We start from the raw sequence: 16,200 nt of genomic DNA, 5'->3' as shown, positions 1-16,200 counted from the left end.
AAATAGATTAATATTTCAGATGGCTGTGATGAATAATTGGGATAATTTAGCACAATATAAATATGCATTAGCTTGGGCCCTTGATGTTGCTTTGGCTCTGAATAGTATAAAATTGTCCATTGGTTTGTGTATGTGTGTGTGCATCTGTGGCATGGTCCAAGTTAGAAAATAATAATGTCTAAATTAATTTGTTTGGTACAGTTCCTGACATGGTACCGTAATTCATTCATTCACTGTCGTATTTATTGAGCTCTTACTGTGTGCAAAGCACTGAACTAAGCACTTGAGCACTCTGCTAAGCACTTGATCTATCTCTGATCCAGTAGGTAATAGTAGCAGAAACATTAGTAGTATTTCATTCATTCAATAGTATTTATTGAGCGCTTACTATGTGCAGAGTACTGTACTAAGCACTTGGAATGTACAATTTGGCAACAGATAGATAATCCCTGCCCAATGACGGGTATTTATAGAGTCCCCTTGGTTCAGTGCATTAAAATAACTATTTGGAAAGTACTTTCCTTGCCTGACAATGGGAAAATGAGACAAGTAATCAAAATAATTCATTAAATGTATGGTTGAAAAAGGACCTCTGCATAAATGCTGAGAGGGAATATAAGTAAATTCAAGTTCCAGAGGTGGTGGTTGAGTTTTTCTGATTTAGGATGTTGGATTAGTGAAGGCATGTTGGACTTGCCTTTTGACTCTCTGAAACAGTATGATGTCCAAATTCAAAATAGAGCCCAGTTCCCCTCTAAAATAGCATAACACAGCATGAACATACCTAAAACTCAATATCCAGTAGAATCAGATATGCATTTTCCAAATGAGCAACTGAAGAAACTATCCTCAGAAGCATGTTTTCTTCTTATTCCTATGATATAAAGGACACTAAATTATTACCTTCTAAATCCTCCCCTAACATCATTACTTATGTAGAAATCAATTGATCAATAATAGTCAGTGAGCACCTGGTCTGGACAAAACACAGCACAAATATCCTCAGAAGCATGTTTTCTACTTTTTGGGGGTTGACAGCTTTTTTCCATGATCTGAAGACATTAAATTATTACGTCCTAAATCCTCCCCTAACATAATTAAGTAGAAATCAATCGACCAATAATACTTATTGAGTACCTGCTCTGGGCGGAACATGGAGAGTGCAAGGGATTTAGTAGACCCGACCCTACCCCTCATTGAGCTTACAATCAAGTGGGAGAGGGATTATAAAATAAAGTAAGCTTGGTAACTGCTTCCTTGATGTTCCTGCCCTAATTCTAGATACAGAGGTATCCTTACTGTTCTTATGCTTCACTGACTATACTATTCATGTTACTCTAATTAGAAGGCAAAACCCATTGCTCTTAAAATATTTTGATCTAAAAGAAAACCACAGTGTCTGCAACTCTGTTGTATTGTACATCTGTGTTCTCTATGCAAGTGTATACATGCGTACACTCATTCATTCAGTCGTATTTATTGAGCGCTTACTATGTGAAGAGCACTGTACTAAGCACTTGGAATGTGAGAAGCAGTGTGGCCTAGTGGATAAAGCATGGGCCTGGAAGTCAGAAGGACCTGGGTTCTAATCCTGACTCTACCACTTGTCTTCTGTGTGACCTTGGGCAAGTCACTTAACTTCTCTGTACGTCCGTTATCTCAGTTATCAAATGAGGATTTAGACTGTGAGCCCTATGAGGGACAGGGAGTGTATCTAACCGGATAAACTTATATCTACCCCATTTAAGTACCTGGCACACAGCACTTAAATGCCATAAAAAAGTAAGCGCTCAATAGATACCACTGTTGCTGATGATAATGCATCACTGACATTTTACCAAATATTGTACTTACAGCGGTGCCAGCAAAACTTGCTTAGCAACGTGGCTCTGGCTAATTTTTTTCCAAGTTTCTACTAAGTAACTTCATCGTAACAGAAACGTTTTTATTTTTCATTTACAACTGTGTTTTGCAGGTTAGTTCTACTGTGCTGCCGTTGATATCAAACAAGCCATTATCAAAATGCCATATCAAAAATTAGCATTAAACCTTAAAAACGAAATCCACCAAAATCCACGTTAGGAAACAAGGTGTTTGCAGTTTACTCATTAGGAAAACCAACCCCACCCTCTTTTAAAACCAGATTGTGGGGTTTTACCCATTTAAAAAAAATCCCCTCACTCTCAAAGCAAGCAAAGATTCAGCAGGTGCACCGGGTTATCAGTTGTTAGTGTTTGTCCATTCGGAGAAGTTCAGTAAACAAGTGAATATCACTAAATTATGGCTTGAAGGGAGGTTAAACCAACTAAAGGAAAAAAAAAGTAGGTGCTTTTTTTTTTTAACACGCACTGAGCTTCACACTGGAAGAGATGGGCAAAGAATATTTACTGCTAAAAGTAATACTAAGACGAATAAGAAACAGCAGCATTTGCACTTGCCAGATTCCCTGAAAAATGACCATCTCTCCACTTTAAAATGACCATCTCTCCACTTTATAGGAGTGCTGGTTCAGGCAGGGGGTAGAATTTGCATTTTTAATCTCATTCCTCTTAAGGAGTTTCCTGAAGTGACTTTGCTCACTTCAGAAATACAAAAATAAACTGGAATATTTTTCTCCCACCAGCGAACAGTTGGAAAAAAAAAAGGCCACAGTGGTTACACCCTGCTGCTTAATGGGCAAAATGGATTACACCTGTTAGTGACTCCCTCCTTTATCTCTTTTGTCAGTTGGGCTATTGTCTGAGGACTGCCCAGAGCCATTTGCTGTGGCAGTGAGGAGTTGCGACCGGAACCCAGAGATGAAGATTGAGGTGAACATCAAGAAGATGGAGGAGGTGGACCTGCTTTATCATGAAAACCTGAAGCTAGAACAGGACCGGAGACGGATTTCTTTCCCGGGAAGCTCACCCAATTCCCGTGACATCCGGCTCCTGGTGTTTTGTTGGGAGTGCCTGGAAGTAGAAGAGGACAAGGATCTCGGCCTGAGGTTTTCAAGGATTGGCGGTGAGTGATGTTACTAGAGAATGGGCTACCGGTTGGGTAGATAGAGATGGAGTTTGCCAACTGGCTCCTTCCAGAAATGCGAAGGGACCTATTCAGGCTAACCGAACAAATGCGTGAGTGTCTTTTCATCAAAATGGTACTTAGAAGACACAAGGTGGGAACTAGATGAGGTCACTGTCCCTGGGTGGAGCTCACATTCGAAGAGTACAGGTGGGGAGAAGAGACTGGAAACAGATACATCAGGAATGATAAAGCCTGCAAACACAACCGGGGCAACTACGCGAAATCGAAAGGGTGCCGTGGTGGGTAGAGCAGCAGAATTTCAGACTTCTTGGTGGACTGAGTCTAACTGTACCACTCTACTTAGAGACCCTGAGTATTTTACCTGTTCTCAGAATTGGAAGGGGGATCATCATAGCTTCACATTGGTTGTCTCTTTTCTTTTGCCAGAGAAAATGTAGAATATTAGCTGGCTGCAAATATGAATGTGTCATTCTGGTAGGTAGTTTTAGTAGAGTGAGCCAGGCCGCTCAGGTGATTTGATGTTTTCTGGGGTTAAGTTCCCTAAAAAAAAAAAAAAAAAAGCTGTGGCATATAAGGAAACTACATTAAAACATCAGCCCAGAAGCAAAAGAGCAGTTATTTAGCTCGGTGCTCTAAGCGACCAGAAGTAGTAATATTTAGAAAAACCAAGAAAAATGGGAATCACATTTTTAACACCAGTTTTTGTTAGTAGTGGTGATGTGATCCTGCAGAACCTGTCCGCTAAGCCGCCACTTCATGTCAGTCATATCAGCATCTCTTAAATGCCTGTTGGGCCATTTATCTTGCTAGGAAATCCCAGGGAAGATGTTATTTTCACTAAATTTTAATATGGGCTTTATACACTTACTGTGTCACATTGATGCTAGTTCTGGATTTATTCACTTTTTTATATTACCACTCCTCTGCTCTGGAGAACAAGATTTAATTTGGAAGTTCTGATTCTTGAGTGGTGAATGTAATGGCTGTTCTATGGCTGTTTATTGAACTGAGTGGGAAAAGTTTTATTAGGAAGGCTGATCCTTAGGGGATGTTCAAAATCAGCTGTGTTCCTGTGGAAGAAAAGATGACACAACTGCAAATATCTATAGAATATTCCTCCTGAGCCAAGGTAACGCAGCCTGTGCGCTCCAGCTCTGGATGAAAGAGAGGGGGGCACTTAAATAGAAACGGAGACAGTTGAGGATCTTCTTACTTTTTTAAACTTCTCATTCATCTTCAGGATAATTTTGGAGGGGTTTCCTTTGTCTAAAGATAACAGAACAGCTAAAAGGACATGGTCCTGTCCAATCTGGGGGACCTGTGGTGTCTTGTTCATCGGCACATCACACTGCAGCATTAAAATATAAAAGATCTGTTAATTCCGATGACTCAGAGTCCACGATTAGTTCAGTCTACCTGCTCCCGAAGGAGATGTGGGCTCGCTGTCGAAAGGGGATACGTATTTCAAGATCAGAAAGTGCCGTGCTCCGAATTGGAAGGTAAACGTATTTGATACGATTGTTTAACTTAATCCTTCCCTCAGCTTTTCGGGTGTCAGACCTGCCTCCGCCTTTGAAATGCCTTCCGAGTTTATCAGCATCGGAAAAACCTATATAACAGAGCTTTATATTTCGATGCCGATGCAGAACAACTTACCGTATATGGAAAATGCTCACTTAAATCGCCGATGAGGCTTTGCCGTTTCCTGCAAGGGGAGCCCTGTCCCGTGCCTATCCTTTTTATTTTTCGTAAATCACTTCTTGAAAGCGTGCATGTATTTGCCGGTGACTTCGTTTGAAGATTTCCAATCGCCAGCTAGAGTGGCAGATGTTGTTTACGGAGTTTTGGGGGTCGGAGGAGGAGAAGAGAAAGCACCCAGACAGGGGAAAGAGGCGGCCAGCTCGACGCGGAGGAGGATCCTAGGGAAAGTCAGGGTCAGGGGTGAGGGAAGAGGGAATGGACTCGGGATTCGGGAACGCGCCCTATGCATTTATTTCATTCATTCATTCAATAGTATTTATTGAGCGCTTACTCTGTGCAGAGCACTGTACTGAGCGCTTGGAATGTACAAATCGGCAATAGAGAGAGACAGTCCCTGCCCATTGACGGGCTTACGGTCTATCTGCGGATGACTCGGTTCAGTTGGAGATTGGAAATCTTCAGAGTGGCATATGTTGTCGACAGAGTTTATCGGGTCGGGGGAGGAAGAGGAAAGGAGAAAAACAAAAGCCAACCCCGCACGGAGGAGGTAAGAGGAGGCCGGATCGACACGTAGGAAGATCCTAGGTGAAGTCAGGGGCGAGGGAAGAGGGTCGGGCTTTGGGAAGGCGCCGAAGGTGGCGCTCTTAAATATTTTCCAGGGCGCAAAAGAGGAAGGAGGGGGGTGGGAAGGGGTGGGAAGAAAAATCCCCCAAATCCCGCCCGCCAGAAGCAGTTGAGCGGTGGCCGCGAGAGAGGCGGACGGGGAAGGAAGGAGCGTCGAGATGGGCGGGAGGGGGAGGGCCGGGGGCCGGGGCCGGTTTTCCCGGGGCCCCCGCCGCCCGCCGGGCCCGCAGTAGTAGGAGGGCTGTCGGGCATCGCCGGCCGGCCGGGCCACCCGCATCTCCTCTCCGGGACCCGTCGGATGGGCGGGAGCTGGTCCTGGGCGGCGGCAGCCCGGGGAGCCCGGGGGGCGTAGGGTCGGGGCCCCAGGAGTCCCGGCCGGCCGGCCGGCCCGCGGTTGCGGAGGAGCCCCGGGGGATGGGCGGCGCCCCATGGGGCCGGGCCGGCCGACCGCCTGACGCCGGCCCCTCGCCAGCCCGGAGCGGGGCCCCTCGCCCCCCGAATAGCCACGGGACCCGTCGCCGCGCCCACCATGTGCCAAACGCCGCGCCGAGCGCCGGGCTGGAGAGCCGGGGAGTGAGGCCGGCCCCACGTGGGGGCCCCCCGCCTTTTGCAGGTGAGGTCACCGGGGCCCGGAGAGGCGAGGCGGCCTGCCCGACCTCACGCAGCGGGCGAGGGGCGGAGAGCGGGATTGGAACCCACCACCTCCGACGCCCGGGGCCGGGAGCTCGGCCCCCCCCCCCCCGAGCCGCGCCGGAGTGGCGGGGAGGGGGGGGGTTGGCCCTGGCTTGGCGGGGCAACCCTGCCGGGCCTCAGTTTCCCCAGAGCCGGCGGCTGCGACGGTGTTGGTGCGAGCACAGCGGTCCGCAGAGGACTGACGCCTCGAGGCGGAGCCTCAGCCGGAGGACGGTCCTCCACCTTTGCTCCGACCCTCGGCGGCAGAATCGAGCGATGCCGAGCGCTGGCTGCGGGCAGAGCACTGTGCTAAACGCTTGGGGTCGGGAGGAGGACGCCTTCCCCGCCCACGAGGACCTGACAGTCCGCCCCCGGGGACGGGAATCGTCAACCGTCAACTCTTTCGTGCTCTCCCAAGCGCTTAGCACAGCATCCTGCTCCCAGCAGGTTGCGAGCTCCCGGAGAGCGGGGATCGTGTCCTGTCGGCTCCTTCGTACTCCTCCAAGCGCTCAGCACAGCGTTTTGTTCACAGCAGGTTGCAGGCTCCCCGGGGAAGGGACCGGGACTGCCGATTCTTGGTGCTCTCCCAAGCGCTTAGCACAGCATCCTGCTCCCAGCAGGTTGCGAGCTCCCGGAGAGCGGGAATCGTGTCCTGTCGACCCCTTCGTACTCGTCCAAGCGCTCAGCACAGCGTTTTGTTCACAGCAGGTTGCTGCCGATTCTTCGTGCTCTCCCAAGCGCTCAGCACAGCATCCTGCTCCCAGCAGTTTGCGAGCTCCCGGAGAGCGGGAATCGTGTCCTGTCGACTCCTTCGTACTCGTCCAAGCGCTCAGCACAGCGTTTTGTTCACAGCAGGTTGCAGGCTCCCCGGGGAAGGGACCGGACTGCCGATTCTTCGTGCTCTCCCAAGCGCTTAGCACAGCATCCTGCTCCCAGTAGGTTGCGAGCTCCCAGAGAGCGGGAATCGTGTCCTGTCGACCCCTTCGTACTCCTCCAAGCGCTCAGCACAGCGTTTTGTTCACAGCAGGTTGCTGCTGATTCTTCGTGCTCTCCCAAGCGCTTAGCACAGCATCCTGCTCCCAGCAGTTTGCGAGCTCCCGGAGAGCGGGAATCGTGTCCTGTCGACTCCTTCGTACTCGTCCAAGCGCTCAGCACAGCGTTTTGTTCACAGCAGGTTGCAGGCTCCCCGGGGAAGGGACCGGACTGCCGATTCTTCGTGCTCTCCCAAGCGCTTAGCACAGCATCCTGCTCCCAGTAGGTTGCGAGCTCCCAGAGAGCGGGAATCGTGTCCTGTCGACCCCTTCGTACTCCTCCAAGCGCTCAGCACAGCGTTTTGTTCACAGCAGGTTGCTGCTGATTCTTCGTGCTCTCCCAAGCGCTTAGCACAGCATCCTGCTCCCAGCAGGTTGCGAGCTCCCAGAGAGCAGGAATCGTGTCCTGTCGACTCCTTCGTACTCGTCCAAGCGCTCAGCACAGCGTTTTGTTCACAGCAGGTTGCAGGCTCCCCGGGGAAGGGACCGGGACTGCCGATTCTTGGTGCTCTCCCAAGCGCTTAGCACAGCATCCTGCTCCCAGCAGGTTGCGAGCTCCCAGAGAGCGGGGATCGTGTCCTGTCGACTCTTTCATACTCGCCCTTAGCGCTTAGCACAGCGCTCTGCTCACAGTAGGTTGCAAGGTCCCAGAGTGCAGGAATCGTGACTACCAACTCTTTTGCACGCACCCACGCGCTTAGCACAGTGTTCTGCACACAGTAGACTGTAAACTCCTAGCGGGGGGGGGATCATGCCTGCCAATACTTTCGTACTCCCCCGAGCCCTTTTTTTTTTTTTTTTTTTGCAAAGTGGCATTTGTTAAGAGCTTATTATGCTCCAGGCGCTGTGCTGAGCGCTTAGCACAGCGCTGCGCACCCAGTAAGCTCCCAGAGGGCAGGAGTCGTATCTACCGACTCTCTGTGACTCTCCTAATCCGGCCCGGTGCTCTGCACCCAGTAAAGCGCTCAATAAATGAGGATGGCGATGGCATTTGTTAAGCGCCCACTGCCCTAAGCGTTGGGTCCCTTGGCTGGTTGAGACCTCCAATCCGGACTGATGATCGCGCCTCCTTGCTCCCTGGGTCAGAGCGCTTAGTCCAGTGCTCCGCACATAGTAAGCGCTCAATAAATACGTTTGAATGAATGGAGGGTGGGTTTTCGGTCGTTTGCAGGGGAGGCGACTCGGCTCTGCTCTGCTGGCCGAAAGTTCTCCAATCGGGGATGGGGGGAGGAATTCCGGGATCGGGATCGCCGGGATACCCTGGAGCGAGCGCTAATTCCCGGCCTCTTGGCGGCCGACGGGCTCTGTAGGCTTCTCCTCGGCCCCGCCACGGTGGGCTTGAGCATGGGACGTCCCGTCCCCCCTTTCCCTCCCGAATGTGAATCTGCTTTTCTCCTCCCTGGAGTTCTCGGGCTGCAGCCAGACCCTAAAGGGTTAATCCTGGGGGCGATCGGAGGTTCTGGACCCCCCCCCCCGCCCGGCCCCTGCAGGCAGGCTGGACAGAGATGCCCCTTCGAAGGATGTGCTGGCCAGACCCTCCTAAATAATAGTAATAATGATGATGGTGTTGGTTAAGCACTTACCACGTGCCAGGCACTGTACTAAGCGCTGGGGTGGATACAAGCAAATGGGGTTGGTGGACCCAGTCCCTGTCCGACGTGGGGCTCGCCTTATCAGTGCTGCTGCGTGGAAGCGTGGGCCCCCTGTGGCCCTGGTTCTACTGAAAAACCCCAGGGAAAGGTTGGCAATAAAAGGAGGCCCTGGCTGTGACTCCTCTGGGAATAGGAAGCCCTCTGAGCCTCAGGAAGATGGTTTTCCAGGTTTTCCAAAGAGACTGTAAACTCCTTGAGGGTAAGGACCATCCCCCCCCCCTTTTTTTTAAAAAAAAAAAAGTGGTACTTGTTAAGTGCATACTTATGTGCCAGGCACTGTACTAAACTTTGGGGTAGGTACAAATTAATCAGGTTGGACCCAATCCATGTCCCACAAGGGGGTCTCAGTCTTCATCCCCATTTTCTGGATGAGGGAACTGAGGCTCGGTGAATGAAGTGACTTGCCCAGGGTCATACAACAGACCAGTGTGGAGGCAGGAATAGGACCCGGGAACTTCGGATTCCCTGGCCCAGGCTCTATCCCCTAGGCTACGTTGCTTCAGACTCTTCTGAGTGCCCTCACCCGAGTGCTTGGCAAGTGCCCTGCGTGCAGTAAGTGCTCTGTACGTACTATTGATGGATGTAGAGTGCACTAGGAATTCTACAGGAGTGGTGTTTTTTTTGTTTAGTGGTATTTGTTAAGTGTTTACTATGTGCCAGGCACTGAACCAAGCACTGGAGTAGTTGCAAGTTAATCAGGTTGGGCACAGTCCGTGTCCTACATGAAGCTCACAGTCTTAAGCCTCATTTTACAGATGAGGCAACTGAGGCACAGAGAAGCAAAGTGACTTGCCCAGGCAGACAAATGGCGGAGCTGGGATGAGAACCCAGGTCCTCCTGACTCCCAGGCCCGTGCCATACCCACTATGCCACACTGCTTCTCAGGTCCTACAGTCTGCCACTGACCCAGGCTGGGAAGGTAGGCGAGAAAAAGAAAGCTGTGGCCAGTGCCCTCCATCTGTGAGGCTTCTGGCCTTTCCACCCCGAGCGTATCAGCAATCGGTGGCACTTCCTCTCGTGTTACCAGATTCAGTGGCATGATTCCCTGTTACCCTGAATACCAGAATCCCTGAATACCAGATTCAGTGGCATGGCAACTGAAATTCAAACGGAGCCCCTTGATGCTTCCGGTTGAATAAGTGGTTAGAGTTCATTAAGCTACCTGCGGGTCCAGCTGCGAACTCGGCCACGAAGAACACATCTGTGGTCGGGGAGCCGAGATGATGAGAAAAGGATGACAAGTAATGATATCATCTTCCCTCACTTGATTTCTGGGGGTCAGAATGATAGTTTCATAGCTAGATCCTCTTAGTGTCAAATGCAGGAAGGGGGTGGAGGTACAGAGGTAGCGTGAAAGCAGACCTGAATTCATCCAGGTAGTTGAAACTGGTTCTCTTTCCCCTGGACTTGTAAGCTCGTTATGGGCAGGGAACATGTCCGCTAGTTTTATTTTATTGGACTCTCCCAAGTGTTTAGTTCATTGCTCAGCCCAAAGAAAGTGGTCAATAAATACTTCTTCCATCTCTGTCGTGTGATCACAGGTCACAGTGACCACATCAAGCAGTTGTTCGGGAGGTAATTTTCCTAAGAAAACGTGATTGGGGATGCAAAAAACAATACACATTTTTAACCTCTTTGTTGTTTGAAAATAATCTATTGCATGTTACAAACAGGCAGCTCAACGGAGGACAATTTTGTAGTGTTTTTATTTTAAAGCACAGATTTTTGGAATTTATGGCCTTGGTATATCACCCTATTATGTGCAGAGGTTATAAGAATATCAGCAGTAGCTGAATATGACTGAGAACTACAGACTTGTCGTCTTGCCTAGAACAATCCTGAAAAATTCAATTTGTCAGCAGAATGCTTGAGAACAGAGCAATAGGAAACAGTTGTGGTCATGTTATAAACCTGTTGGATTAATTTAATCTCCTTCTTCAGAACTACAAGGCTATAAAATTCTAGGGAAACCAAAGATATAATCTTCCTTGACTTCAGGGAGACTTTGGATTCCAAATCACGTCATGCTCATCAACACCGGAGAAACTAATTTAAGTAACACTACTATTAAGTGTAATACAACTGACTCGAGGGGCCCACTCAGAGAATAGAAGTATGTGGATTAGTATCATCCTTGGAGATGACGGGCTCATCTGTGTCAGTGGGCAAGTCACTTAATTTCTCTGTGCCTCAGTTATCTCATCTGTAAAGTGGGGGGTTAAACTATGAGCCTTATATGGGATGTGGATCTTACCTCATAATTTGATTCTGTTAGCTAGACTCTTAAAATCCTGGTGATCAAGGATTATGACTCCCAGCTTTATTATACTCTCCCAAGCACTTAGTACATTAACTGTGAGCCTCACGTGGGACAACCTGATCACCTTGTATCCCCCAGCTCTTAGAACAGTGCTTTGCACATAGTAAGCGCCTAACAAATACCACCATTTATTTATTTATTTTTTTACAGTCCTCGGCATTCAGTAAATACATTGGTTGAGTAAAGAATAAATGTGACTCTCAGGATGTTTAAAAAAAAGTCTAGGTTCTTTGCCATAAACCTACCCGTTATATGTAGTTTTAGACCTACAACTGCTAGAATTCTGTGCTCACTGTGACCTCCGTAACTGAAGAGTTATCAGCAGAGATTCCCGAAATGTCCAACAAAACCTGTGAGGAAAGGATAAAGGAATTCCACATTCTTCCTAGACAAAAGATGATCAGGTAAGGCTTTAACCCAGAGAACAGTGACCAGCTGTTAACGGTGTCCGCTAAAAACTGCAGAAAGATAACTAGATTGAGTTCAACTCGATTTGCTTCTACCCACCATAGTGCTTAGTACAGTGCCTGGCACATAGTAAGCACTTAACAAATACAGTTGTTGTTGTTCTTCTTATTAAAACAGCAGTGTGATGGGTTTAGGTTACCTCTGAGAATTTCCAGGCAACAGGAGTTAAATGGTCTATTGAAAGAACAAAGGTAGTGTGGTTTAGTGGAAGGAGCAGAGCATGGGCCTGGGAGTCAGAGGATCTGGATTCTAAACCTGCCTTCACCTCTTGACTCCTGTGACCTTAGGCAAGTCATGGAACTTCTCTGTGCCTTTTAAGTCATTTATGAAATGGGGATTCATTACACTTTCCCTCTCACTTAGGCTGTGAGCCCTATCTGGAACAAGGATTTGCATATCTTGTATTTACCCCATTGCTTAGTGTAGTACCTGGCGGAGGGGGAGCCCTTACAAACACCTCCAATATTATTACATTAGGAGAGCTCTCACCCAAATTGGTTGAAGGGTTTTCCCACTTGATGGATGGGAGATAAGGAAGTGGTGATTTTCCAGGTCCCACCAAGTTTTGACCATCTAATTATACGTGGCCTGTATTTTCCCCATCTCTTTTAAACTTAATCTGTTTCCTTGAGAAATCTAATAGTCAGAACTCAGTTGAATGGGGTAAGAAATAGATACCAAATATACACCGGTGATTATGAAGGCCTTGTTTCAGCTAAGCTCTGAGGGACAAAGGCCCAACTCTGAAAAATCTGACAGAAAGAATGGAGTCCCTGACTTTTCTTTTTTAACCTAAGGCTACCTATAGCAAAGCTAGATTCAGGAGCGAATGGTATTCTACAAAGTCATTCTTCAAATGAACAAAACATCTAAGTAACCCAATGTAAGACTATAATTTTTTTTGTTTATTTTTTATATTTAGAAAAACATGGATTTTTTTTTCGCCCAGATAGCACAGGTGTTACCTTGGCATAATTTTCAGTTCAGTTTGCAGTGACAAATTTGTACTCAACCCATTTGTCCGGATCTTAGTTCACTTTACTGCAGACCATTTACGTCTTTAAAGTTCTCTGTGCTGCTCCGATTTACTGAAACAGATGGTATTTAAAACAATGATATTTAAATAATTAGGCTAAAAATATTGGCACAGAGGGAGAAAAGATGGCATTTTTGCTCTTAAGTTTCTTGGTTGTAGTTTTCAGTTTTTGTCACTGAAATCAATAGGCAAAGCTCCCGTTATTTACTGTGATTGTGTGAAAGTAAATACAGTATTAAAACCCTGCTAATTGGCAATAAGACTTGTTAAGTGTTGTTGATGCTCACAAGATATCGAATAAAACAACTTGTCTTGCAAATACATAGTAAAAATTGGGGCAGCTGAGCTAAAGATTAGGCAGGCATAATTGAAACCGGTAAGATCCAGAACGAAAGTTTAGATTTCAGAAACGCATCTTCTGCACCAGAAACCTGTTAAGTAATTTCCTCGATGAGAGCAGATACAGTCATGCACAACTTCCTTGGGAGAGAATACAAAGTCTGCCTGTGTTCTAAAGACTAAAAGATTTACCTTGCATTTATGGGAGACAAGGAAGAGATTAAGATGCAAACTGCTATAGTGAGAGAAGATACCAGTCCATCCCACCCTTCAATAAAACTGAACCTGCTACTTAAGGTGTCTTCTGAGGAAGAAACATCCCCGAGTTATCCTGACGCCCCATTTCTCGGATTGGAAAGAACCTTCTGCTGGCTTGAGGAGAACCAGTCAATCAATCTGTGGCGTTAGTGGCTTAGTAGAAAGAGCATAGGCTTTGGGAGTCAGAGGAAATGGGTTCTAATCTGCTGTGTGACCTTGGGCAAGCTACTTCACTTCTCTGTGCCTCAGTTACCCCATCTGTAAAACGGGGATTAAAAGTGTGAGCCCCTCGTGGGACAAACTGATTACCCCGTATCTACCCCAGAGCTTAGAACGGTGCTTGGCCCATGGTAAATGCTTAACAAATGTCATAATTATTTTTATTGTTATTAAGCACTTACCATGCGCCGCGCTTGGAGAGTACAATGCAGCAGAATTAGTCGACTGTTCCCTGCCCAGCAGGATCTTATGGTCTGGAACAGGAGACAGACATTAAAATCAGGGATGGATTTGAGGAATAATCTCAGCAACATGACAAAAACTGGCACGTAAGTGTGGCGGGGCTGAGAGCGAGGTGAATATCAAGTGCCTAAAGGGTACAGATCCAAATGCCTAGGCCACCCGGAGGGGAGAGGGAGTAGGGGAGACAGGAGTGTAGCTTTGCCTGTCAAGACACAGTGCTATGACTGCAACATGAGGCAGAACAGTGGTTAACGTCGCTGAGCCCTGTGAATCTTGGGGGAAATCAAAATCAGTCAGGGTGGTCTTAAAGGACTTGCCCTCTCCCCGCCCCCCATTCTTGCTTATTTCACCCACTGCCCCAGGAGGAATATGACTGGCAAAGACAGTAGAGGACGCGTGGTGTGTGCAAACCACTAGCACCAGAATCACTTCCTTCGGGCAGTTCCTCAGGCTGACATCTTTGGGACCAGATAGAGGCTCGTCTGTGATTTACGACTCCATCAGTCTTCTCTGGATTCATTTGTCAAGATGGCTCAGAGAAGAAACAGCTCCAGGTCCCTTATCAAAGAGCCGTTATCTGGCCTAGATCTTTCTGAAGCCCGGTAGGCGGAGGTGGGCATCCCACAAGGCTGCCCAGGATCCCAGCAGGACCAGGGTACCAATTTGATATAGACCTTAATGTCCCTCTCCATCATCATGCTCCTTGCAGTGCTGTTCTGAGCCACCAGCCACACAGACACTCTGGAGCCAGGCTCAATAACTTAGCATAAGCGCAGGCCTCATAGAGGACCTGCATTCTAATTCTGCTTCGGCCACTTGCCTGCTCTATGACCTTGGACTGTCACTTAACTTCTCTATGCCTCGGGTTCTTCGTGGTGGTTCAATACCAGCTTTCCCTCCTACTTAGATTGCAAACCCAGTGTGGGACAAGGACTGTCTCCACCTGATTAATCTTATATCTACTCCAGGGTTTGGCACATAATTTAGCACTTAACAAATGCCATTATTAATGAACTCTTGTATTTAATGCATTGTATTGTGTGAAGTTTATTCATGTAGTCGATCGCATTTTGTCTCGACAGAAGCTCTGTGAATAGGAGAATGGGGAGACACAGGTATCCTGATTGCCCGTCTAGACTGTAATAATAATAATGGTGGTCTTTGTTAAGCACTTACTATGTGCCAGCACTGTTCTAAGCACTGAGGTAGATACAAGGTTATCAGGTTGTCCCACGTGGGGCTCACAGTCTTAATCCTCATTTTACAGATGAGGTAACAGTCTCAGAAAAGTTAAGTGTCTTCCCTAAAGTCACAGAGCTGACAAGTGGTGGAGCCGGGATTAGAACCCACGACCTCTGACTCTCAAGCCCATGCTCTTTCCACTAAGCCGCACTGCTTCTCAAGCTCACTGTGTGCTGGGAACAAGTCATTCAACCGTATTTATTTAGCGCTTACTGTGGTCAGGGCACTGTACTAAGCGCTTGGGAAACAGTACAACAAACACATATTCCATGTCCACAGTGAGTTTATAGTCTAGAGGGAGAGACATACATTAATGTAAATAAATAAATTACAGATATGTATGTAAGAGCATGTCTACCAACTCAAGTGTATTGTATTCTCCCAAGTGCTTAGTACAGTGCTTGGCACACAATAAGGGCTCAGTAAATTCCATTGATGATGTTTACCATTATTGCATTTGAGAAAACTGAAACCTAGACATTGCTAAATCTTACTATTGGGCAAGTGCAAAAATTCTAATTTAAAATTCAGTAGGGACTTCTTATATAAGCCCAAGTTCTTCCAGATGTCTTTTTGGTGGTAGGCTTAGGAAAAGTGTCAGTTCAATGAACTGACCCATTATTTGGATAATCCTTGATATCAAAATGTCAGTTAACTCCACGACCAAATTCTGATGCACCTCATGATGCTACGGCTGGCTTAGCTGTCTAGGATGCTCCAGGAAGAAAGTGTCATTTCTAAGGAAATTCATCTTGGGCCAAAAGATCTCACCAAGGCAATAGTTGAGACAGATAAACCTTCTACATGGCAGATTTGCCAAGTGAAGTTGCTAGAATCTCACTTAACATCCAAGAGGGTGTCAACACTTGTCTGCTCTTTGACCCCGGGCAAGTCACTTAACTTATTAGTGCCTCGGTTGCCTCATCTGTAAAATGGGGATTAAGACTGTGAGCCTCAGGTAGGACATAGACTGTGTCCAACATTACTAGCTTGTATCTACCTCAGTGCTTAGTACAGTACCTGGCACATAATAAATGCTTAATACCATAAAAAACCCCAAACTTTGATTATCCTCTAGAGGATTTTTTAACCTTCCTAATACTACTCAAGCCTATACAGAAAGATAGTAAAATCAAGTTATTTTAAAAGTCTTTGAATAAGACCGCAAGGAGCGAGAAACCCAAATCAGTTTCTCTTTACTTGCTTGTGCCAAATCCTGAGACATCCCTTGCACAAAAACCTGCACCTTTAGGGTGAGAAAGCTACCAGAATTCAGTGGAATTGTGAATGGAAGTCTGTTCTCTTGGTCTTGTTTTTTTTTTAATGGTATTATATACCAGGCACGGATCTAAGCACTAGAGAGTATAC

The 16,200-nt window shown here is 47.2% G+C and overlaps 1 protein-coding gene across 4 annotated transcripts in view; it reads left to right on the top strand.

The window, feature by feature from the left end:
* Positions 1-2,733: 2,733 nt before the first annotated feature.
* Positions 2,734-16,200, top strand: part of TRPC4 (transient receptor potential cation channel subfamily C member 4) — a 115,043-nt gene continuing 101,576 nt past the window's right edge. The window contains exons 1-2 of one of the 4 annotated variants that reach the window (XM_029047970.2): positions 5,552-5,965; positions 11,286-11,431. The gene's annotated coding sequence lies outside the window, so the exon portion shown is untranslated. Of the gene's footprint in view, positions 3,004-5,159; positions 5,276-5,551; positions 5,966-11,285; positions 11,432-16,200 lie in introns of those variants that run through there. The other 3 variants (XM_007668543.4, XM_007668545.4, XM_029047969.2) reach the window with 3 other exon arrangements.

The sequence above is a fragment of the Ornithorhynchus anatinus genome, chromosome 20, assembly GCF_004115215.2.
Source record: "Ornithorhynchus anatinus isolate Pmale09 chromosome 20, mOrnAna1.pri.v4, whole genome shotgun sequence".
In the NCBI taxonomy this organism is placed as follows: domain Eukaryota; kingdom Metazoa; phylum Chordata; class Mammalia; order Monotremata; family Ornithorhynchidae; genus Ornithorhynchus; species Ornithorhynchus anatinus.
Note: the sequence above shows the minus strand (reverse complement) of the source record. Positions and strands in the feature narration are given on the sequence as shown.